This window comes from Ambystoma mexicanum, chromosome 10 (assembly GCF_040938575.1).
Source record: "Ambystoma mexicanum isolate Mex_15411 chromosome 10, UKY_AmexF1_1, whole genome shotgun sequence".
NCBI classification, from domain to species: domain Eukaryota; kingdom Metazoa; phylum Chordata; class Amphibia; order Caudata; family Ambystomatidae; genus Ambystoma; species Ambystoma mexicanum.
Genome location: NC_090932.1, coordinates 492,283,581 through 492,309,777, shown reverse-complemented (window position 1 = coordinate 492,309,777; position 26,197 = coordinate 492,283,581).

Genomic DNA, 26,197 nt, shown 5'->3' with positions numbered 1-26,197 from the left:
AAGACTTCTGGTTTTGCTATTTTAGCAGCCTCCTCCAGCTGGTTGGAGTGGTCCCTGGTTAAAGTATTGACCTGGACAGAGGGTTCCAGGCAAGGAACGCAGCCCTTGAGGACGGGGAAGATCACCTCATCCTGCCTGATTTCACATGTCACCTCTTCCTCACCGTAAGGGCAGGAAGAGTACACTACAACATTCCCCCTGTGCCGGGTGAAGATCAGGTCTGGCGTTATGTCGTTGTCGCTATCAATGTCAAAACAGTCATTGGGGATTGGTCCTACCAGTTTATTACCTAGATCCATGGAAAAATGTTGGTCATCAACCGCTATTCCAATAATGGTGACTGCGCTCAGAGTGATACTCTTAAGGTCGCTGTTATCCATCAATATTGGAATGGTGTTGTGTTCTACATTGACTAATGGTGTTGGGTATAACCCCAACCCTTGCTGTTGAAGATGGGCGTTGAGGTGAACATACGCGTCGGGATTTTGCAGTTTCTGTACTCTTTTCATTTTTAATTCAAGTGAAAATAGTCGTGTCTGTCCTGGGATGGTGACCTCCTCCCCAATTTGAACTTCAACTGCATACGGCAGCAATTGGGCTGACCGAAATGCTTTCTCTGAATCATCAAAGTCCTAATCGGGACAAAGCTTTTTAATGTATCAGGTCCAAATTAATGGCAAAACGTTTAAGAATGTCACCGCCTAAATAGAATGCAGCAGGGACATCTCGCACGACCCAGCAATTATGCACTATGCTTTTGTTGCCTATAGAAATTTTGAGCATACACCTGCTAGACAGGAGATGTTTAGAATTGGGAGTTTCCAAGCCCATTTCCCATTTAGCAATCAATTTAAATGTGGAAATGGCTGGATCTTTTGGGAGTTTTCAGAACATGGCTTCGCTGATGAAGCTCTTACCGTTGTTCACGCAGACTCGGGCGAGAACAGATTCCTTCCCCTCATTTAACTGAATAGAGATGAATAACTGTTCTCTAATTTTCTGAATTTCAGCTAAACTTTGAGCTGGTTTCTCATCACTCTTGACTATGGAATTGGGATTTTCAGATTGTGAATCAGTATAGAATTTCAGAGTATTTCCTTCCAGTGTGGAATGTCACTTGAAACTGGAAGGAAGGTTTATTTTCAGAAATGGAGAGGAGTTCCCATCACCAGTTTGTTGTCCTACATCAATTACTGTCACGTCAGGTACTTGGTTATTCTGAAAATGTAACTCAATATGATCAGGTTTCTGTTCAACAATGTGGCATGTGCCATTTAAGCTAACATGGTTGACACTGTGTTTTAATTTTATCGGTCTGTTAGTCTTTGTCCAGAGGACCTTGTTGATATTGATATTGATATTTTATTTCTATCGCGCTCATACACAAGTGTTTCAGAGCGCAACAAGGCAAGGGAGGGGAACAGAGGAACACAGTCTATTAGGGGGGACAACCTACGCCGGATGTCATTGCCCAGTAGACAGGATGTGCCCTCTGGAGTCACGACTATGACCGGGTGTTTCACCTTGTGTCGCCCAATTATTATTTCCAAATCAGCAGAGCCCTCGACTGGAATTTCATTCCCATCAAAGTTCTGAAGTTGTCCAGGAAGAGGGGTGAGAGGCATCTGGTATCTCTCCCCCCTTCCTAAATTCAGCTGATCAAAGGCCCTCTTTGACAGAAGAGTGGCTTGAGATCCAGTGTCTACCAGTGCCGAAAATGTGCATTGCCCTTGCACTTGGACTGGGGCATAAAATCTACCCTCCTTCTCCACCAATGGGCAAAGGTTATGGGCATTCCGGGCAAGTTTGTTGATCAATTTCCTTATTTTTGACTCCGACACAGGGGTAGTTTGGTCATGATTCGGTGTTGAGGTTTGACATTGGGATATGTGTGGAGTTTTGGGCTCCCCTCCTTCTGATTCTGGGCTGCCCCACTCCCCCCCCCCCTTTTTGGAGGCAGTCCACAGACTTGGTTTGGACGTTATGGTTTCCTTGATGCTCGTTCTGGGGTTCAATGATGGGCGATTCTGACTCAGTCCCCACATTCACCCAGTCTTCATTTGGATCTCTTGGGACCCATTTTTCTTTGGGAGGAGTTCCCCCGTCCCTGAAGGTGAAGATTCATTTTTCCCAGAGTCCTCTGAGGATTCTTCTCCTTCAAATTGGAGGACACTAACATCCTCCACAAAATTGGTCTTTTTGGGTTCCTTATTTCTCCTACCCACCCTCTGTTCCTTGGGTGGCAGGTTTTCGGGGGCAGGAGATTTAGGTTCTGGTTCCGGTTCCTGGGTGTACCGGGGCTTTTCACAGGTGAGGAAGGAAGCTTCCTCTACACCTTTACACCTCCCTTCCCCCGTGCCTCTGGAACCGGTGAGTGGTTGGGGTTCCCTTCCCGTCATTGTTCTGGAGTACCCGACCCTTGGTTTGTGGGGTTCGAGCAGCCATGTTCATCTGAGGGTTATGTTGAGCCCTCAACAAGTGACCCAGTTCCTGGGATAGGTTTTGGACCTGGCGGTCTCTGGTCAACCCTAGGTGAGTCACAGGAAGGGTAACTATCCCTTCTCCCATAGTACCCTGGGTATTGGGAATTTTGGTAACCCTCCACCCTTGACCTCCCCTCTCCTGTATCAGGCTGTCTGTGCTCCTGAAAGTGGGGAAAGAAAGGAAGGTTGCCCTGCAGGTTGGGGTTTTGTGGGCCAGGGAAAGAAACTCAACCTGGCATTTGGGGGATTACTGCCCTCCTGGGAAAAGTTAGGAGGGAGGTTTCCTGGGGGGGTACCTATCTGGTTGGATCCCCCCTTGGGCTGTGGGATTCCATACATACCCCAGGATGGGTCTCTTACCCTTGTATTGGGGGTTATTGTAATCAAGGGAGTTAGGGGTGCCATTTGTGGGATTACCTCGCTGACTACCACCTGTCTGGGATTGGCCCGAGGGCCTTCTGGGTCTTTGATTGGATGGATTTGGTACAGGTATATTTTTAGGCCCCCCTGATCTCCAGATCTAGAATGGGGGCAACCTTAACCTCTGCCACTTTAGCAGCAGCATGGGTGTTGGCTGGTTTAGGGTTTTTGTTTGGATTTGTATTATCCGCCAGTTTTTGTACCTCATAAATGTGGATCGCCTGTTCTATGACCCAGTCCAGCGATCTTTTCTCATGAAAGTCCTTCACCAGCTTGGTCATTATATATTTTGGGGGGGAAGGAAAGAAGGTGGTGACGAACTCCGACTATCTGTGCGCGCCCTCCTGGTGGTCTGCGCGAAGGCCTCTTGGGGGTTTCTGTGAGCAGAAAAATGTTTTAAGATGGCTGCCCTGTAGGTGGACCATCTTGAGTGGTTCTGATCCTCCAGTTCCGCAAAGACACTGGAGTATTCAAGGGAGATTGTCAATTTCACATACTCTATGCGATTCTGGCTGTCCTGCATATGAAAAGTATGCATCATTTGCTCATATAATTCTAGGTGTTCCCAGACAGAATACTTTGCATTTTTATGATATGGATTTATAATACTCCTAATGGCCTTGATCTGCCTAATGGGATCTTTTTTATAGCTCTTTCAAATGTGTTTGCCTTCTTTGTTTTAGTCACCCGAGTCCACTCATCCTCAGACTCAGAGGTGCTGCTACTGGAGGTGGCTCCTTGATCCTTTAGGCACTCCTTGATTCTGCGATTTTGAGAAGGACTCGCAGAATGTTGAGGCCTTGTTTCCCTATGTTTCCCTATGCCTGGGGTGCTCAGAACAGTCTTCTGACTCTTTCCTGCTGCCAGGATTGGCAGAGTATCCACCCCCCCACTGCCCTAACTGGGTAGAGGTCGTCAGGATACACTTTTTGGGCTTCATTTCCTTGAGTTCTCCACCAAATTTCACAAACTGGTCCCTTGGAATTTGATATTTTAGTGGATATTATTCCCTCACCCTACCCTCATAGGATTCTTCCTTGTCAGGGATATCAGCCCTAACTTTGGGTTTCTGTACAGGGACGCCCGTCCATCAATTTCTGGGGGCTTCTGATCTGTCAGCCCCATTTTACCAACCATATTGAATTCTGCCATCCCCATGGCCCCTGGTCCATATGAGCCAGTAGATTTGAAGCGGGCAGTGTTCATGGTATTGAAGGTGTTTGAGTCCCTGAGTACAGAGGTCCTTATGTTATGATCAGGGGTTGCCCTGTCCCTCTCTACCTGTTCAGGGTCCCTCCAGTTACTGCCTTTTCTTTTTCAACCCGTATTTCCTGGTGATAAGCAAAAATCTGATCCTTTTGTTCATCAATCAAGGCATTACTGGTATCAATGATTCGCCCTTGCACTGCTACTTGTTGGTGGAGTGCATCAATCTTTTCACAGAGGGCTTTATTGTCCCTCTGCGCTTCTTGCATGTTTTGGGAGTACTGGGACATTCTCTGTTGGAAGTGATTCATCTCCTGGGTTTGCGTGTCTTTGGCTTGGGTGTTATCTTTCAGAGCACGTTGTACCCGTCTGGCATGCTCCACTAGCCTTCCATGTTCAGTTCTTAGTTACTTTAACTCCTGGAGGGCCAACTTACTTTCCTGTAACGCGGTTTGTAACTCGCTTATTTCCTGCCCTAGGGCATCTTTCTCTTGATTATTTAGGGTGCATCTCTGCTCAGCCAGGTCATCCCTTTGTTTTTTATAGTATGGAATTTCTGGTGCTCCTGATGAAATTCCTCTTGAGAGTGGAGGTCTTTCACAATTAAATTATTATTTTCCTCATTCAACTTGTCTATCTGGTCTTGTAGGATAACCGTCTGCTCTGCTCAGGCTCTATTAAAAAGTAATTGTTATGCCAGCTTTTGTTGACTCTCTTGCAGAGAGTCAACCCTTTTCTTACACTCCTCTTTCAATGCCTGTAATCGGGTGTCTTGATCTGCATTCTTGTGCTGTAGGAGGTCCAAATCCTCTTTTAATTTGGTGACATAATCTCTAGATGCTGCCTCCAATTCGTGGCTCTTCTGTAGCCTTTGTTCTGCTGAGTCTAGATCAGTCTGGATTTTCTCTAATAACTCAATCTGATTCTGTGCTAGAACTGTGTCTTCAACATGCTTTTCCCGTATCACTCCTATGTGGAGCTATAAGCAGGCCGCAATTCTGGCAATTTTGCTTTGCTCCTCTTTAATTATTTGGGCCATGTATAATGCACTCACAGCGTGGTGTAATAGGCCATTGTCCTGCCATGTATCCAGGTTCATGCCAGTGACCTGTTGTGTGATTTCCTGCAGCCAGACATTTTCATCCTGTTCTGGCCATTCAATCCTGACAAAGAGCGTGTGCAGTAAGTGCTCCCTAGCCATACTGATTTCTATTGAAACAGCCATTTTGGAGATGTTTTCTTTATTAATTATTTCGGGGTTGATTGAATATTTGTTTAGGGAGGCACTTGTACAGTGTAGCACAGTATTCCCACCACACAAAGTATTACTACTCTGCGGTTAGTCTGCTGTGTTAGACTGTCACAGGTGGTAACCAAACTCAATCCCTGGACTCGAGCTCCCAAATTTGTTAAGGAATTCAATCAGGCAACGCATAACTTAGTCTCAGCCCAGTATGCAGCTTGCAATTTAAATGCTTATGCGTAATAGATTAGATTCTATATTGAGATGATGCACCACTCATATCAAACCCCCTTTTCAAATGCCCTGGTTCACAATGGACCAGGAACCAGGCTAGTAGGTAAGCTAATATTTATTTAGAAATTCAAGAAAATCACACACTTTGTAATATATGGGGCAACAATCACCAATGGGGTGATAAGAACAATATGAATGTAAGCAATGCACTTAGTTTAACCTTCTATTAACACAACTACAAAATACCAGGGAATAGAGATACTTTAGAATTTTTGGAAAAATAGCACTGGAGTTAGAATTTCCCCCGCAACATTCCCTCAACCCATGAATAAACAATTTTAAGTGGATAAACAGAATCAGCAGGTAATCAGGAATGACAAATAAGAAACTGAATAGAAATCTGACTTTCACTCAGCAAACAATAGAGAAAAACTGATTCAAACCCTGGCACTGCTAAAATGACACTTGGAAATGGATGGATAAACAATGAATGTGTCTAAAACTCTTGAAACAAAAACAATTCTTTACTGGAGCAACACTGGAAAGATACTAGCAATCACAAGCAATGGATTAAGCAAAAGCATACAATTCAAAATAGGATGGAAGATTGAAAACTGTTTATAACCAAAATAACACGTTGTAAAATTACACACTTTTGCAAATCCCGACTGAATTTACCAAATTGGTTTTTAATAAATATTGTAAATTCGGATAGCTTTGGATCCTAGGTACAATATGAAAGTGAAATGAGGTCTTTAGTTGTTAAATTGAGTGAGTTATGCAAGATCTAGTGAGGTGAGTTTTTGGAAAATAAAGGCGTGAAAAGGGAAAGGAAATCAATTTTGACAAGGCCAGTTTTACACTACACTAGGGCATTCAGGCTAGACTACCAGCTTGAGACACAGTAAGCTCCAGAGTTCATCAGCGGAATCAACCCTAGAACTTCCTCGCCCACCCATGGCGGACCCAGTCCGACCACCCGAGGGAGGACTAAGGGTTTAGGATTTCACAAGACAAAATTATTAAAGAAGTTAGCACTAGCGCAAGGAATCAAAGACAGGGTTTCAAGAATGATTGTGACAATATTACAGTTATCAGGATAAGGGTTAGACGATTTAGAGATTGGGATGGAACAAAGCAAGGCAAGGTTTACTATGTGTCTATGGTTCCTATTGATACTCACAGTCCACTTTTAGTTTGGATTTTGGACAGTCAGCGCTCTGGATCACCACACGGATATGGTCTAACACAGGGCAGCCATACAAACTCAGCAGGGCAGAGTCAGCTGGGCAGGGACTGGATACCAAAGGATAGTTGTTCTGGACTGGTAGTTCTGGTTACTGGATAATATAGGGCATCAGGATAGCAGGATAGCAGGATAGAAGTGAGTTGCAGCAAGCCAGTTAAATTCAGAATGCTTCCCCAAAACACCACAGCGCTTCCCTTGGTTATGGGGATTATTTTGAAATTGAGGCCTAGGTGAAGCAGCATCAGCAATTACTTGGCCTTATGGTTGGGATCTGGAGTTTAGATGGGTAGATGCAAGATGATGACAGGAACAGACAGAAACAGGACGCTGGTGTAGGAATCAGGAATCAGTGTCCCTTGAGTGCTAGTCAGGGGCCTTTATTTACATCATTACAGTATATGACAGGGGCAGGATTCACTACCCACACCCCTAACAATAGGATTGGGAAAGAGGATAGTCTCAGCCTTACTCACAATTAGTTGGATATCAGAAAAGTGATGTCATGTTTATGAGGTGATTTTTACTGTATCTAGAAACTCCCACATTTCCTTTACTGAAAATCAAATTTTGCCAAAAACAGATATTTATGCAGTTGCCACCTCTTAGTACATCTTAGCAAATCAGATACACAGGTTACATATTTTGGGCAGCACAAATTAGTCCAAACCTCCAGTCTGTGCGACCTTGTTTCGTGTTTCTGACCCATTTTGGTAATTTTCCACATTAAAGATTTGGCCTACAATTCTACAATTTTATACACAGATGTGAATGCCCCCAGGGATGTATATACAGAATTTGACATTTGCAACATGGATGCTTTTCTGGTAATACACCATATATCACTGTTTCTGTCCACCACGTTTTCAAACATAGCCCACAATTCCACTTTTATGCTGTGAAAATTCCACATTTTTACCAATTTTGACAGCTGAGATATAAGTCTTTTTAAAGTTCTTTCTAAAATAGTCTTAAGACAAATGGGAGTTATTGTCTGTCATTTTTATCTTCCCAGCTAACATCAACTGGCAGTTTCTTCCAAGCAGGATGGGGGCCTCTCTCTTAATTGAAGGTTGTATTGCCCTTCACACTTGACAGGTGACTGTCATTGTCCTATCCCATTCAAAGTTTTTCAAGCTGGTACTTTGCGCCTAAGTGTCCTGGATTTAGGGTGTATCTCCCTTCCTAGGAGGAGTTTCATAGCTGGCAACTGGAATTACAGGTTTCTGAGAGCTTGCAACTCCTGCCTATGTGTTTTAAACTGTTTAATTTCTTACTTTAATTTGGTTTGCAGGTCCTCAGATTGTCACTGTCTTGGCAGTTGTAGTCATTTTCCTTGCAGCAGGACTCTTATCTAAAGTATAGATACAGTTATCCTTGACATGGCTCAGAGGGTAAAAAGTCTCTTTGAACTGCTGCACCTGGATACATTTTGTCAAGAAATAAACGTATGTTTCCCGTGCAAGTGACAATGAAGTTGCTTTTGATTTCTCTGAGTGTTGGTTTTAACTGGGCCTTTTACTCACAGTGGTTTCAGAATGACAGATGAAATTGGCAGCAAAGCAGCATTTTGAAATGGTGAAAACGGTTTCATTTTGAAGGAGATTTTGGCTTTTGCAGCAATGCCAGGCTTTCCTTTTCACTTGTTTCCATATATGTTTCAGAACCCACTGGCATATTTTTCAGTGTGTCCCCTTGTTCCATTTTGCCCGAAGTGTGTGAGGCAAAATGGTGCAGCCATTTTTCTGTTTTTGCTGCCAAAAGCAGTTTTGTGGTCCTGGTGCGCACAGGAGCCAGCGCAACCAGGTTACTGTTTCTTGCGCACAGGCAGCTCAGTGATGTAAGGCAATGCGACTCAGCATCGCTATGCTTCTATATCTCACTCTCTTTTTATTTCTCTTTGGAATGTGCAATCGGTCTGTAATAAAACATCCTTTACCTCTAACTTCTTCCTTTCTAATTCTCCTTCTTTTGACATTACCTTTACGTAAACCAGGATCTCTTTCTGATTCTGCAACCCTTACTGCCCTTCATGACCCTGCCTACACCCTCAGCCACTTGCCCAGTTTGATTGTGTCATAGCGCCATCTCACCTTCGGTGCCCTGCCTTTCCTCTGTGGTGGGCCTTCTGGCGGTTGGGGGACCATGTTCTTGTGCATATGGCCCTACCCACAGCAGTCCCCATATATGTGGGCCACCATGTTTTCTGTGGCACACAGGTGCAGGCACTGGGGACCAGCATTGCAGTTTCACGCATGCGGAGTGTGCATAGCATGGGCTGTTGCCCACAGCAACCTGACAGCCCCACCAGAGCCTTGGTTCGAGGCCTGGCCAGTTCAAAATTTGCGAAATTCCTCCTGTTCCATGGAAATGACGCTGCCTTGGATGGTAGCTCCCATGTCTCCTGCTTGCCTGCCCCCTTCTAAGGGCTACTGCCTCTCCTGCCTGCCCTATATTGGGTTGCTTGCTGACTGCTCTCATGCTTGGCCACTCCCTTGCTCGGATTGCCTTGGACCTTACCTCTCATATCTACCATCATTTATCCAGTGCCTGGGCCAGTCCTTTTCTTGTCTTCTCTGCCTTTTTATCCTTGAGCTTCCATTTCTTCCTGGGTCCTGGTCTGCCCACATCCAGTTTCGCCATGTCTGGAACCACATCAATACGTGGTTGGTCTTTCCTAGTAGTGTTGGGAGATCACTCCCATTTACTAGCTGGGGTTATTGTTCAGACTGTTAACTGAGGGTGGTCTACCTCACCGCTCACCTCCGGAACCAACCAGATGCCATATTCCCATGCTACACTGGATCTCCAGAAGACCTGGTACACATGAACAATGGGGGCAAACCTAGAAAACACTGTCTGAGGTGGTCGAGTAGGACTGGTTTCATCATCTAAACTTCCTATCTCTGCTACTCTCCAATTTCCGGCAAATTCTCCCTCTTTGAGTGCACTTTTTGCACAATCACTGCTGCCTACAGCATACATATTATTTCTATCGGCCACATGGTCCAGTATGTCAATTCTTCGACCACTTTCTGCCAACTAATTGACTCTCTCCATCCCGATCACCACCTCGTTGCCATTGGTGACTTCAAACTCCACCCTCTCTCTATTGCTCTATCCACCAACATGTACTCTCTTCTCCTTTACGACTCACTCTCTTCTGTTCACTCTCTGCCCAACCATTCAAATAGAAACTCCCTTGATCGTATTCTCATCTCCTCTCAACTCTCTGTCTCTAATATCTCCAGTGCTTCTATTGCCTCCATTGTCTTTTCCTAAATCTCCACTCCTGCATCATCCTCACTCTTTCCATCTAATACTGGTTACTAAGTGCAGGTTTCCCTCCTCCAAACTCACTGACTACCTCTCTGATCTACACTCTCTCTCTTCTCCCATGCTGAACTCACATTTCCATCCACTTTAACACTGTTCTCTTTGTCCCCTTCTCTTCTCGCTGCCCTCTTTGCACATGTACTCCTAAATCCTTCCCTCTACAGCCTTGGATTACACCACGCATCTGCACCCTGAAAACAACAATGTGGAAAAATCTTTGCAATTGGCAAAAGTCAAGACACTTCTCAAATCTCCAACTCTGAACCACTGCTTTTCAAAACTTCTTCTCTACTCTTGACTCTGCCAAACATGGCTTTTATCTCTCTCTCATTTCATCTCAATCCTCCCAAACTAGTCCACTCCAAAAATACCTCAATTCTCTCACCTCCTAAACCATCCTCCATCTTCTCCACTTTTTCTGCAAATTATCTTGCTGTCCATTTTGCTTTTGAAATGTTTGCCTTTCACAATACCCTTGCTACATACCTTCTATCCCCTCCTCCTGCTCACTTTTCTCCACCACTCCTACCCTCTCTCACGCTACTATGTCTTCCTTTGCTCCCACCACTTTTTTTGGCTAACCCTCCCTATGACTCCACTGACCACTGTCCCTTTTCCATTACCCCTCCATCCTTAATTTAGTACTTCCTCCACCATCCCGTTCCTATGTTGTTCTGTCCTGGCCTCATCCCTAGTTTATGTTTTCACCTTCCCCTGCAACATATGGTCTTCAAGTCACATTCTCTGACCATTGTCAAGAACCCATGTCCTCCGCTATGGTATCAATGTTGCATTTTGTTACCATATTTCTGTGCCAAAAATGTATTGCTTTCCTTCCTATAAATACAATTAAAAATCCCTAAGTTGAGGCCCTACTTTTCCAATGAAAGTCTTGTAAAGAGATACATTCTGCTAAATTCTGTACACCTTGTAATTTATTCTTCTTTGTGTTAACCTCCTTTCCTATGTACACTGTACTCTACTATACTCTTGCCCAACTTCCCACGTCCTGCTATCATTTGTATTTATACCATATATGTAACAATTTCTTCAAGTCAAGCACCCAGCTACCCTTGGGTTCAGCGCGCTATACAAGCAAATAAAACCAAACCAAACCAATCCTCCAACTTCCCTTGGCAGCCGATATTGGCAATTACATTCTAGCTTCTTCTTGTGCAACAGGGATATTTCAGCCTTGTCCCCATCCTAATCAGAGAGGTCAGCCCCTCCACGGATAGTTATGCCTCCATCTCTCTTTGTTACAAAGTGATGCCCTCCAAGCTATTAACATTCATTCCCTTTCTGCCCATTGTGTCATGATTACAGGCCATCGGTCATCAACAGCTCTGCCCAAAATGCCTAATTCCAAAAGTCTGGCCAGTCCGGCTCCGTCCGAAATGAGACCAGTTCATAATGTATTATGTCTGCAGCAGTGTTCATGTAATGCATTTCTTCCGTTGTGGGAACAGCACAGCTTATGATCACACTGTAGATATGGGGTCCTGGAAGCCATGCTGATCCTCGAGGACAGTGAAATACGGATCAAAGCAAGTCGTTAAAATAGAAAAGAAAATTATAAGTGGACAGGTTTTCCATTCTTCAAAATATCTGCATCCTGTTTGCAAGTGATACTACTCTGGCCCTGAAAAGAAGTGATTGCACTAAGAGCGAGAGAACCCCGTCTATTACTGAAGCAGCGGCACATCATTTCACAGTGGATTATTGCAGAGCCGTATCTGGTGGCTGGAGAGGCACATTCAGATGCATTAGGGAGCTTTTTCTGATCTCAAAAGACGCCAGCGTCTCACCTATAAAAGCCCAATTACACCTCGAATGCTGGCTGCCTTAGAGGTTTGCAATTTGTTAAGCACTAAATTCCTCCCATACCACCACGACTGAAGCTGGCATTCTGTGATGGGTAGATGCGAACCAGCAGGGCCAGTGCTACTAAAAGACTGGTTCTAGGATAAAAGCAGCAGAAGGGCATTATAGGAGGGAGGGGAGAGGGGGGTCCAAAAGATAGCTTTCAAGAACATTAGCAGTGGGGCACTACGGGAAGCCACCTTGGCTCCAAATATATCAAGCCTGGCCCATTTTAAAGGAAGGGACACCAAAATCACTCTTCGCCCGGAACGCAACAAATCCTTGCACGTCCCTGACCAAGAGGCGGAGCCATCTATGCTGTTTAATCCTCTGATCAGCCAGAAATCCACATCAAGACACAGCTCCAGTGATTCATCCAATGGGGGGTCCAGGAATGAGGGGAGTGCAAGTGCCATGATCTGGTGATCAAAGCAGCACTAGTTAACCTTGTGATTTGTGGGTCGTGTCATGTTAAGTTATTATAGTACATCGCATAGCATCATTTTGGAATGTGCCTTTAAAGTGGAGTGTGAGGTGTTTTTTTCCTCTGGGATTGGTTTCCACATGGGAGTTATTGGGGCTGCTTCTCAATGCTGGGGGCGATGACTGAGTCAATAGTAGCAAAGGCAACTCCTCTTAGCTCAATAGGCTGTCCCCCTGCTTTTAACCAGAGGTGTCATGTGGTGGCCACTGGCCTTGATTCAGTTTGCCAGTTCATTGAGCAGTGTTATGTGGTGGTGTGGTCCGGCAGGTGGGGGAGAAGGCAAGGGCAGTGAACTGTTGGTTAGAGGAGAGATGCAGGGGACTGGGTGCAGTGTCACGCTGGTAGGTATCCAGTGATTGTGCTGTCGTGCAGGCCCATCTAAGAACAGCATGTTTTGCTCACTTGGGTTCGGCACATGTGGTGGAAGAACATGCAGGTGCATGTGGGACTTGGGAGTGGGTAGTGAGTGTACAGAGTGCAGAATATCTAGGCCCCCGGGAGTGGTGGTTTTCTAGTAAACTGCAGCCATATGTTCAATAAGAAAACATCAAAAGAAGGTTGAACACTTTAAAAAATAATAATATTTAGTGTACCCAGATACATGGAGGAACAATGCTCTTTTGATCACAAAAGAATGCACAACAGATAAGAAACCAGATTTGACAGGAGGCAGTGAGCTTCTTACAATGGGGTGAGTTTGAGTGATTTTCTAAGCAGGTTATGCATGGGAGTAAATGAAGCAGTGACCTGGGACAATACATGAGTGGACATACATAGATTAAGGACAAGCAACATGAGACATTTTTATGTGCAGGTAGGTAGTATGGCCAGCCCTATTAGGGATGTGACCATGATGGATGAAGGGCTAGAGTGGCAGCAGAGAAAGTGAGGGATAGAGACAAGTTAGAAGTGAGGGAACATGTCAGCTAGAAGGCAGATGAGAGATTGGTTAAGAGAGTAACTCAGAGGCGATGAGGTAGTCTTTCAGTTTGCTTTGACAAATCAGTGTGGATGGTTTTTCGGATGTCCGGGGGATGAGGAGTAAGACGAGAGTAAGAGCGAAAGTGAGATGAAGCCCATGGGGGAGAGGTGCCACAAAAGTAGTCGAGGAGGCAGAGCAGAAATCACAAGAAGGTTTGTAGAGTTGGGTAGAGGAGGATAGATACTGTGGATGGATTTGTGAGCCATGATAAGACATTTAAATCTGCTCACATTTTGCATTGTTAGCCATCCACCCCGGTGATGGTATGAAGGTGAGCATGAAGTGAGGGAGCTCAAACAGAGTCCTAGGAGTGAAGTTAATGATCTGGTCAGGACAGAAAGCATAGTTTGGCAGACCAACAATGATGATGGCCAATGATGATGGCACAGTAGTCCATTTTACAGAAGACAACAGTGGTTGAGAGATGCTTGGTAATGTTGAAAGAAAGGACAGAGTATTTGGCAGCGAAGAAAAGCACCTCTGTTTTCGTAGAGTTAAACATCAGAGAGTGCAAAGCCATCCACTATTTAAAGGCAGAGAGACATTTTGATAGAGAGATCAGAAGAGAGTTTAGGAAATTAAAATAAATGTGGGTGTCATCAATGAAGAGTTGGTACGAGAATCCAAAGGAGAAGATTAGTCTCCCAAGAGCAGAGGTGTAGAATGTAAAGGTCGAGTATGGATAGAGTGGAGAGCGTTGTCACTAAGAAAAGACTAAAGTTCAGATTTCTGAGAATGAGGTGATGTTTAATGGAATGAGAATCAAGGAGTTGCGCAAGTTCATCAAAAAATTGTCTCGTGGGATTAGCACAGTGCTAAATGGAGATGATGTGAACCGAGTTAGGCAGAGCAATAGTGGAGTTGGTGAATTTAAAAGAGGTAGGATAGGATGTGGCATTGGAGCTTTGTGAGACATAGAGATAGGAAGAGAGTATGTGCTCGCCACCTTCACCTCTGCCAGTCAAACAAGGAGAGTGAATGAAGGATAGTTTGGAGTTTTGTAGGGCCATCAGAGCGGCAGTGTTATATAGAGAAATCCAGGTTTCTGTGAGAGCAAGGAGGTCTATGGGAGGAGAGCTGCGATGAAAGTAGTCAGTGATAAAGGAAGCTTTGTTGCATACAAATTCAACATTCCAGAGGGTTGGAGAAGGTTCTATCCTGCCCAACTCTAGGAGGGGCTTCCCTGCCTCTCAAAACTATAGGATTTCTGTGTCAGTATGTCCAAAGAAAAGTTCTTCAGTTCTGTGTCCAAATCGTAACCTAACCCTTAAATGCTAAATTTAAGATAAAGTGAAAAGGGAAATAGTCTTTCAACTGGTCGTCTGCAGCTCTTATCCAAAGTTCCAACCTAAAGTTCCAAAGAGAAATAAACAACCACAGTTTCACACGTCACAATAGATGATTCCCTTCCCCTGAGTTTCTCAGGCTCTTTATAGTTCACACTTTCAAAGGGTATGGCTCTTCCCTGGAACTCTTTCTCACTTTCACAATTCACAATGCCAAGAACACATTTCTCTTCTCTTGTCTCCTCAGAGTTTTCCAACAATATCAAAGGGAATGACTCCCTTCCCCTAGTTGCAGTTTTCATGTTTGAAATCCAGGGGGAATTGCTCCCTTTCCCTGGATTTCACACACTCAAGAGGATGACTCCCTACTCCTAATCTCCTCAGTTTATATGCAGATTATTGGCAAGCATGAAAGTGAGTCCCAGACCTTCCTCTGTCAGTCTGGAACACTCTCCACATTTGCTTCTAAACACTTGTCTTAATAAAATTGGGTGCAGCTCAGACTCACAATCAGTTTGCCTGGTGTACTCTCCTGACAGGACTTTCTTAATGTGCAACAGGTCCACGCTTTTATATTTTCTTCACTCAGCCATTGGGTTTATGGCCCACTTTCACTTGCTTCATTTTACAATAAACTCTGCATCCCAGCTTACCTGCTCAGGTTCACCCAGTTCATGTAATTTTCCTTCAGTGGTGTGCGGTGTATGCCACGAAGCGCCCCGCCATCCCAACTCCCCTTTCTGGGCTTTGGGGTTCTCTCGGATCTGCAATTATTCATGCAGCTCGATTCTTCCTCTTGCAGATGTCTTGTTGGCTCTCTGGTACCCACAATGCCTCGGCATCCGTTCCACAGCCTTCTATGCTCTCTGACTCTATGCAGCTTCTAAGCCCCTTGTGGCGGCACCTCTAGGAGATGTGTTACTCCCCGCTGCAACTTGTGTCTTCTCAGTTTCCTGACCAGTGTCAGGAGTAGTGCTTCTCCATGTTTTCCGATGCCTGAAGCCTCTAAATATCCTGGCACCTATCAGATCCCTCCAACAACTAGAGTGCATCACTGATTTCCTGGCTTCAGTGCTCGGCATTGCTCCAGTGCTAACATTCATCCTAGTCATTCCATCACTAGGGCAGGACCGAATGTTCTGGTTTTATATTAAAGTATGCCAGTTGTGTTGCTAGGGCTGGAAAAGATCTGGGGCTACGCTAATGTTGGGACTGTCGGGAATCAGGGCTTGCTAGCCTTTTGGTTGTAGCCCCTGAGTTTCTATCCAGAGCTTCAACCAAAAGACCTGGGGCTATGGACCCCTCAGCCCCCTAGCAATGCCTCTGCAGCATGCCATAAGGGATTTGGAAAATAAGGAGTTGGTGTCATATCCTGAGTGGAAACAGGGATACCATGCTCCAGCTAGCAATCTACCTCCCTTCCATGAGGGATATCTTCCCCTATATGTTCTTCCAACAGACAGTCAGCCCCAGGGTCAGGATCAGGTAGTGGCTGCCTTCCCCAGGACATATGGGTTGAGTTTCCCCCTAGAGGCCGTGATGACATCAGTAGATACATCACACAACCTTCACCTCATGCTGCTGGTTTCTTCTACACCTATTGGGAAACGGGAAAGGTAATCCATGTTCCCTTGGTATTTTCCTTTGCTGTGTTCTATTTTGAAACAATAAGACTGTAGGTCCCAAAACTAGCGCATTACTTGGGCATTAGTGCCCTTCCGGAGACTGGTCCATGTTGAAGGGGAATGATCAGTAATCAGCTGGAATTTCCTCCCAGTAAGGTAGTACCATAAATTAGCTACGGTCTGGAGATCAATCACGGCATACTTTCTCTTCCTTAGAAGGAGCTTTTTCTCTAATATAAATAATAGGGTGTTCAATGCCATCATATTCCTGGGAGAGAATTGTCCCTAACCAATCCTGGGATACGTCTCTCTGCGGTATAATCTCTTTATTGAAGTTAGCTACCTTCAGGACTGGTTCACTACAAAGAATGTGCCTGAGGGTGTTAAAACAAGCTTGGACTCTGCCTCTATGCCGTGAACTTCTGGCTTTTGAGCCCCTTATCACGGTGCCTCCAGGAGCTTCCTTGCTCCCTGCTGCAACTTGCTTCTTCTCAGTGACCAGTCCCACATCGGGAGTAGTGGTTATCCATGATTCCCGATTCCTGACACCTGATGCCTCCCAACATCCTGGCACCTATTGGATCCCTCCAACAATTAGAGTGCATCTCTGGCTTCCTGGCTTCATAGCTCCAAATTGCTCCAGTGCTCCCCTTCGTCCCAGTCATTCCACCACAAGGGCAGGAAAGAGCCTTGTTGTCAGTCCGGACTGGATGTGCTGGTTTTGTATTACAGTATGCCATACAGGATTGGGACATTAAGGGATTGGTGTTATACCCTAAGTGGAAAGCGGGATACCATGTTCCAGCAAGCGAGTCCACCCCCCTCCCATGTGGGTTGTCTCCCCCCATATGGTCCTACCTCAGACAGCTATCCTCAGAGTCAGGATTAGGTTGCAGCAGCCTTTCCTGGCCATATGGTGAGATAATTTCACCGGAGAGGCAGTGATGATGTTGCTCGATTCATCAGAATGAGTACCGCAGAGTAATCCGCAAGCAAGAGGCACTCACAGGTGCAGCAGCGAGGCAGGCAAGAGCAAAGGCTCATAGACAAAGAGGCAAAGATTCTGGTCAATGGAGGGTCATCACCCTTCACTGTTCTGCCTTTTACAGGAACGCCCCATGCAGGACACTCCTAGGCAGTTCAGGAGTGATGTGACACACCCTTGTCACCTGATTGCCTAGTCCATCAGTGGTTGGTCTGTCTGATTTTGTCCATGGTGTTGCTGAGATGAAGCAATTTCTTCCTGATTGGTGTTCCCAGAGCAGTCACTGGTGGCCTTCAGCTGGAGATTGGTCCGATTCAAGATGGCTGCAGGAAATGATGTCACTGATGCAAGATGACTGCAGGAAGGTATGAAACCAATCCAAGATGGGAAGTATGCTTGTGCCCGCACCTTGCTGCGCCAAGATAGATAAGTAACAAAATTGAAACAGCCGTTGTAGTACAATTTTGAATTTATTCAGTTTATTCTGTTCCTTAGCCCCTTGCGGATGACACGTGTTTCGGCGTATACACTTCGCCTTTCTCAAATCCGGGCATTCGTATGATGTTGTGGTTTCCCCTTAAACGGTACAATTCTTTATATCTTGTCGGGCAAATCCTGGGTTCAATCCCACCTCAAAATTCAAGTGCTCTTGCTCCAAGCATCGGGTTCCTTCAATCAAAGATGGCCATCAGAAGCAATGACACCAATCCAAAATGGCCAATGGAATTGATGTCACAATCCAAGATGACCGCAGGAAGTCATGTCACTCATCCAAGATGACCACAGGAAGTGATATCACCTAACCAAGATGACTGCCAGAAGTGATTCTGCAGATGGAAAGTGAATCCACAAACCAGAGGTGATGACAAACATGCCTGTCATGTGTATAATGTTAGGGGTGGGGCTGGGTGTTTGTCCATCCCCAACTTTTGTGGCACACCATTTTGGCCCACTCATTTGGCAGGGGACTCTTTCATTTAGATGTCATGTCCCCCGAACATTTTAAGGAACGTTACTCCACTGCCTTATTGCCTAGTCCACCAGCGGTTGGTCTCTTTGATTTTGTCCCTGGTGTTCTTTGGATGAAGCGTTTTCGCTCAAGATGTGTGTGTTAATGAAGATGTATGTGGTAATGAGCTTAGGGGGATTACTTTGGCTGCCTGCTTTCTGCAACTACAAACGCAAGCCTATAGTGGTGGGTGGATTTATTTAGAATTAAGCAGGTGTGCAGTTATATGATTAACTGATGGCACTATATCCCCAGTTTGGGTGTAATTTTGTTTATTAACATCCACATTTCAATATTGGCACCCTTTAGCATGCTGAGCTTCAACCAGCCCTCAATTTGTTTGTCATTGCTGAAAGTTGTTCAGATGTTGTACCTTGGCTGACAGTCATTTCAAAGACATTTTGGGGGACGAATATGCCATGATTGTGATGTTTTTGTACTAGCACAAAGCTTAGCAGGATCAACAATACATAGGCACCTATTACTGGTATTTTAAATAAGCATTTATGTAGGAGGGTCATTAGCTGTATTTAAACAATATACATAAAACACCCACAGACTCTCTCTTAGTCCCTCTGCGTTTCTCCTACCTTTGCATGGAATTCTCAGGGGATGTGGTTTCTGTGCTCCAACTATTTCATAGATTCTTCACTGTTGTTTGGTTAGCGTCTAAACAGTATTCTCACTGGATAACATCTCTGCCATTTTTGAGAAAGCAAAAGGCCTCATTGGGAAAGTGATATTTTCTGAATGCTCTGGGACAAATAAAGGTTGGGCTACGTAAACAAAGGGTCGATGTTCTGTGAAAGTCTGAGTGAAGTTAAACAGTCTCTTGTGTCACATGTTCTATCTTCCAAGGGCTCTGACCGGACCTGATTCAGTGATTCAGAGTCTGGGATGTATGTGACCCCATACTTCTTCCTTGGCTCTTCATTTCCTTGGTTGCTGTCAGGGTCTTCTGGTCTTCGAATTCTGGTTGTTGAGAGGCATGTTCCCATTGGATTGCTGGGCCTTGTTGCTCCTGAATGTTAGGCATTGTCAGCAGCAAGAAGTATGGCTGAGCATCTTAAGGCTAGGACCCAGCATTTCCATCAAGTTCTAGGCCACCTGCTGGTCATAAGGCTGGGTGTGGTATACTAGTTCTTCCCTTTCTTACAGGGGATTTCTGTTGCTTCTCACCACCCCATCTATCCTTGTCACCACACCATTTCTTGACAATCACACTAGTAAAGGTTCACTTCTCCCTTTCCACCACCTGTTCTTCTGTGTTTTCTTCCCTTTTCCTCTCTACCAGCACCTCAATGTTCCACTGTATGCTTATTCCTGCTCCCCCCTTTTCCTCAGTTCAATCAGACATTCTTGAATAATGCCTGTGTTATCTTTCTACATCTCTTAGCCTCCCCTGAGATATCTTGCAATCGTTCACAAACTGTGAGGTAACCCCGAATCTGCTGCACTTCTTCTGGTCTCCTTTTCTTTTCTTTATGTTTTTCACCCGCTCTCTCCTCCTCTTACATATCCCCCTCTCCTTGTTGGCCACCTCATCTTTTTACTACCTTTGTTCTTCACCATCTAATGATCGTTTTCCTCTTTCGCCTCCTTGTGTTCCCTTCCTATTGACTTCCATCCCATATCTCCTCCTTTCCATGGATGGTTCTAACTTCCTGTTCGACCAGATCCTTCGGTGTGTTGAGTCTTCCTCTATTTAACTCCTTCTCTCCTTCCCACCATCACCTTCTCCTGTCTGATCTTCTCTCTCCAACCTATTCCTCCCTAAATTGTCCTCTTTTTTTCTGATCTCCCCCAGCCTTTTTCTGCATCTTCTTTTCTGCTTTGACCTACTTACAGATTCCTGCACCCCATTTCCACCCTCTTCAACTACACACACCATTTACCCTCAGTCCCCACATATAGGAGCCCAAGCCTGCTCCAACGTTCTACCTTTCCTAACCAGACTGAGGTGTGCAGGTTCTTCTATAGTTCAATGTGATGGTTGGCTGATTTTGACTAGACTACGATCTGCCATCCGTGTTCTAAGGACCAACTCCATTTAGCTTGGCTCCACGGGTTGAACAATTAAATTGGCTCTGTGGGATGCTTTAACCCACTAGTCCATGCCCTGCAACATTGGTGTGAACTGCTTGCATCAGAAACAACAGGATAGCCGTCAAAAAGATCTTTGCGCTAAAAATCTCTGAAAGTGCGCAGGAAAACCTGAAAAATAGGCCGCCAATCCATCTTTCCTATGTCAGTGGTAACACAGAAGCCCACTGCCAAAACCTATCATTTGGCTGCCCACAGAGGAAAATTAAACCACTTGAAAAAGCAGTGCTGCATTGCAAAGGAAAACCCAGAACTGCTTTAAAAATCTGTTTTTCCTTGGCTGTGGAAAGTGCAAAAATCATGGTTCTCAAACCTCACAAAAGATCCAACATCCTTGTTGGGTGTTAAACATCACTTTATTTAAAGAATTCACTTAAGCACAAAGTCAGCAGAAACATATTTTATCAGAAGAAAATCCACATTCAAAGATGCTTGCTTTGAAAAATATGTTAAAAATGGGCATAGTATCGCCGCTCGCCTGTGTCAGAAACTGCTATTTACTTATACTCTCATTTAAACGTATGCCTTAAAGTCAAAGTATGGAAAAGAAGAAACTTCCTATCAAAAGCAATATAGGGTGACAATTCAATCTCTATGTGTTAAAAAAGGCTGGAAGTAAGAGATTTGTGGCTATCTTTGTAAAAATGTAAATTGTATTTTCGTGAGAGACTATTTTAAACATTGTTTCTAAAGTAAGTTAAAGCCAGCCACACTGAGCTTCAAAGACATTCCACAGCTTCTCCCCAAACAAAGGAATATTCCCCCCTGCCATCTGCTGAAGAACTTGCAGGGAGGTGTTAAAGGAAATGGGAGGGGACTTTGGCCTGTTGCTCTGACCAGAAACAAAAGACTCCCTTGACTGAAAGGAAAATGCTAATTTGGGTGTGACAGAAAACAACTGCTGGCAGGAAGAAGCTTGGGACTGCTCTGGCCCAGCCCAAAACGTTGGGGGCGGAGACAGTTTTGTTTATTCGGAGAGCACAGAAAATATCTTTTTGAAAAAAGACTCATAGAAAACTGACCAAAATTGGTAAAAATCTGTAAATATAGTGTTGTTAAAATGAAAATTCTCCTCACGTTTTAAAACCACTCTGGAATTTGTGTGACATTCAGAGACTGAACCACAAAAATATTGACTTTCTAGCAGTTGTGATAATGTTAAAAATATGAAACTTCACAGAAGTATGCCCAGATAGTATGTGCATGTATCTGACACTGTGTAACCAACCAAAAGAGCGAAACAAATTGTCATTTGTGAACCGAAACTCTTAGGAAGGTGAGACTTTGATGGATATGTGCCTTATTTAATCTGTAATCTGTAATGTAAATATGTATTATTAACAAGTTGTTGATTTTTTAAATAGGTTTTATATGAAAAACAGATTTCCTGTATAGGAACAAAGGAGAGGTCTCTCCCTGGATTGTAAATGGCAGCATCACTATGACACATTATGACACACTGTTTCCTTCTCAAATCAGGGGAGAGGAAATTCCCTGATCTATCGGATTCTTAGAGGGTTGGGCATAGTATAATCAGCCTACCCACCCCCTTGAGAAATACATAAATAGGGACTGTTGAGGACCTAGAGAGACACATTCACCCATCAACTGATTTTATTGGCGAAACGCTCTGCAGGAAGAACCCAGATCAAGACTCTAGAACCCAAATCAAGACTCCAGAAACCTGAAATCAGAAGGCCCAATCCAAAGCTGAACTCCTCTCAGCTGGCATTTAAAATCTTGAAACCTGATTTTAACCCCAAATTCCAAGGGGCACAACCAATTAAACATCAGGGCTGTGCTGTTTTTCTGCTTCTTGTCAAGAACCTTGCTAGAACCCAAAGATCCAAACCAGTAGAACAGAGCTGTAACCCAGAACCAACCCGTCAGATCCAGTCCAAGAACCCGTGCAGAGGCAGAGTGCCGTGCGGAGAGCAGAACCAAGCACCTGAATCCTGTACGGTGGCGAGCAGATTCCAGTCCAAAACCCTTACCCAGATCCTTGATGGTCCTATTCATATTCCGAAACCATAGTTGTGAGTATCTAGCATAGAATTGTCCATAGCCAATCTCTTAATTTTAAGTAATCCAATCCAACCCATTCCAACATATCTAGACTGCATTGTAGAATTTATTTTGTCTGTTCTGAATCCTTCTTTCATCCATATAATCCTGTGATAATTGTTGAGATAATCATCTGAAGAAAGGCAAGTGTCGCAGTGGTCAAAGATCAGACAGAGGTGCCTCTGGACTGGTGGCTGTACCGTTGGTATCTTGCATCTTCATAGCCTCCCTTAGTGTTAGGAAATCCTTGTTTGTAATCTTCAACAGCGTGTCTCTCATTTGAAATCTTGACTATTTTTGAGAAAAATCGACCTCTGTAGCTTTTGAACCGTACATGCTGGGAACGAAATGCAAGTGTCATTTTGAAGCTAACATCCTCAGCTTTCAAACGAATCCAAAACCGAATTCCTTATTGTTTTGCCGCAGTCGCGTTTGCCGCAAGCGGAACCTTTTGCTGCGATTCTGCATTTGGCTCAATTTCATCCCATATAAAACAGCTATTCTTGCATTTAACCTCTGAATTCAGTTTCCAACCTGTTAGTTGTCCAACCATCATTGCTGGTGTTTACCTGAACCTATCCAAAGCGGCTCCCAATAGTTCTGAATCCTATTTAGCAAATTAAGGTAATTTTTAGCATTTTTCCCATTCATTACAAACCACATTCAAAGCATTTGACCTGTTTTAAAATCATTCTTGTTTCTCTCTAAGCTTGCTGGGGGGAATTGGGATTGAAACTGCATTTGTAAAGTGTATATTCCTGAAACCTGTGTTCCCACATTCCATCTCTTCATACTGCATATTTGGGGGGATTGAGTAGTATCAGGGGGAAAGAGTGATTACATTACATTTGATTGAATTCATATCAAGTTTTATTTCTGTGCTGCATTAATCTCATATCACTGCATTTCATTGCACCCACACTAAGTCTTATCCTATGCTACATTATTCTTTTCATACAGACTCTTATTGATTAAAGAGATTGTTGATTACTGTAATATTACCCAACGCTGATCAATGTATAAATATTAATAGTGTGATATCCAAATATTGTTCATAATTCATAAAAGTGTGATATATATATTGTTCAATCCTTCAAATAAATCTTTTAAATTTGCAAAACAACCTACTTCTTGGTTCAGTGAGACCGGGGGATTCAAAGAGAGGGGTCTGATATAAGGGTACATCGTTCAGAAATAAAAGAACTTTTGACATAAAAATATGTAATTAAGGGTTCCAGCTGGGCATCTCACGCCAGGCAATGACTCAGGTGGAGTGCTGGGTTGAAACCACTTACAGCTCACTGCAACCTTTTAAATTAAACTGTTGTATGCAAAGGGAGGTCAAGAACTGCAGGTGCTACATGCTCCTCAGTTTTACTTTGGTCCTCCTGCTTGCTCACAAAGAGGGTTGCTGAGTGGGACTGCTCACACATGCAATCGGGTTCTTCCTTTCAAAACTGTTGGGTATTTATGGCACTCACTATCACAGAAATGACAGATTAGGGGTGCATTTTAGTCTGCCACTGCCATCTGGGTAAGTCACTGCTGGATAATCATATTTCACTTAGACTTAAATATCCACAGGGAGTCTGTTAGTCTTCCACCAATCTCACCTCTTCAATTGTCACGTAAAACACCATAGGTTGGTATCATGTAACAAACCCCTACCATACAACTGAGGTAGAGTGGGGTGAGGCAGAGGATATTCTCCACACTGCAATGGGCCCAGCATTGCTTAGAAAATAGCAGTTCCAACCTCCCTGACTTGAACACCCTCCACCCGCAAAATTAAGCTGGGTGCTTTGCCACAGTATCCTGAAAGGTAATCCACAGGGTAGTCCCACTAGTTTATTGACTTAATTGGGTGATGTCCCGCCACCTGCTGATGCATGTCTGGCAATTGAGAAGGTACAGCTTTAGTCGGGGTAGCATTTAGGGGGCTGAATATGGGAAGTTTGGGTGAGTTCTGAACTATGGTGAAAAAAGGAGGTGATGAATCTTTGGGAGGCCTGGTCCTTGGAGAGGGAAGGTGAAATAGGGTCCAAGTATGATCCGGGAATATATGGGTCCAGTATCACCCTTGGGTGATGGTAGGAAACTACAGGTCTGGGACAGCACAAGGGACATGCTGGGGTGATGCAAAGAGGAAAACAAGGTTCAGGGTGGCCAGGGTGATATGGGTTCAGTGCAGCCCTGGAAACAAGAAGATTGGGTACAGTCTAAAAATGAATGGGTCAGGTACAACCCCGTGGAAAATAGGGGGTGAGGGAAACGCGAACACGGCTGTAGGAATGGTCATTTACTGAAAAGGCTGCATATAGGAAATAGTGACATGCCCTCAAAGTAAGGGTGTTCAGCAGGAGTGTGAGACAGTTCCCCCTCACACAGACTTCAAGGTAGAGCAAAAGTTGCTTGGAGAAAACAGCAAGAGCAGAAGACGGGGTGGCTCTTCTGCGGCTGTCCGCGTCCAACATGGTGGGCATTTTTGGAAAATATGACGCACCTCACGCTTTTCACACTTTTCACCATCCAACAAGCAAGTGCGCCTGAGGTCCGCGGACATCACCCCGCTATCTGGAACAATCGGAGGCCCATCCGCAGAGCGAACAGGGAAGAAAGTCCGCGGATTGAACCCAAATAGCACTCATTTCTTTTTGCCTACTTTTGGGACAGTTTTAAAAAACTACCAGATGGATTTACACCAAATTTTCAAAAGAACACTTTTGGGACCAAGTCGCCACTCCTTTCTCAAATTTGGTAAAAATCCATCCAGCGGTTTGGGTTATAGATGTGAGCAACATTGTATTTCTTTAGCATCAATGGAAAAAATAGAAATGGTGGGACCCCCCTATAACTTTGCTCCCCCCTTGACGAAAAATCATCAAATTTCGCAGGATCCCTCTGACGGGGCCATGTACTTTTTTAGCACAGTTTGGTAAGGATTCGTCAAGTGGGGGCAAAGTTATAAGCCACCCAAAAGGTGCTCTTCCTATTGGTTGAGCAACTTAACCATAACTACAGGGCCACTACCGCAGTCCCTGTAAAAGACACAAATAGCTACAGACCTATACAACTAAATGATGCATAAATAAATAAAAATGTACATAGATAAATAAATATACACATTAAATACAGGTATATGACTGCTGCAGTCAGCCAGACCAAGTGGTCCTTGACGTTCTGGGTAGGCCTGGCCCTCCCTGCTGTTTCTGAGGGACTGGCAGACAACAGGTGCTGCCTTGGACTTTGATGTGGTGCCCTGTGCCTCTGTGAGGCACCTCAGTCACCACCACAGTGAGGCCTTGGGAGATCCTTAAGTTCTGAGGCAATACTGGGCCTTCTTGGGATGTCGTAATAACTGTCATGACCATGGCACATCATTCATCTTCCTCTGACACCCCTTTGCCATAGGGGAAACACAGTCCCCACTGCCACAAGCCACTATCCGCACTCCCTTTGCAGGAGTTTGGGGGATAGGTCCCACCTTCTCTGTGACTGCACCTGTGCAGTGTTGATGGGTGGCCCCACCTCTCTCCTTCCCTCACTCCGGAACTGAAGTAAGTTCCCAAAGCAGAGGTCTTCACCATGGTCGCTGCAAGGATGTGGCCCGGGACTTCTATTCTTCTCA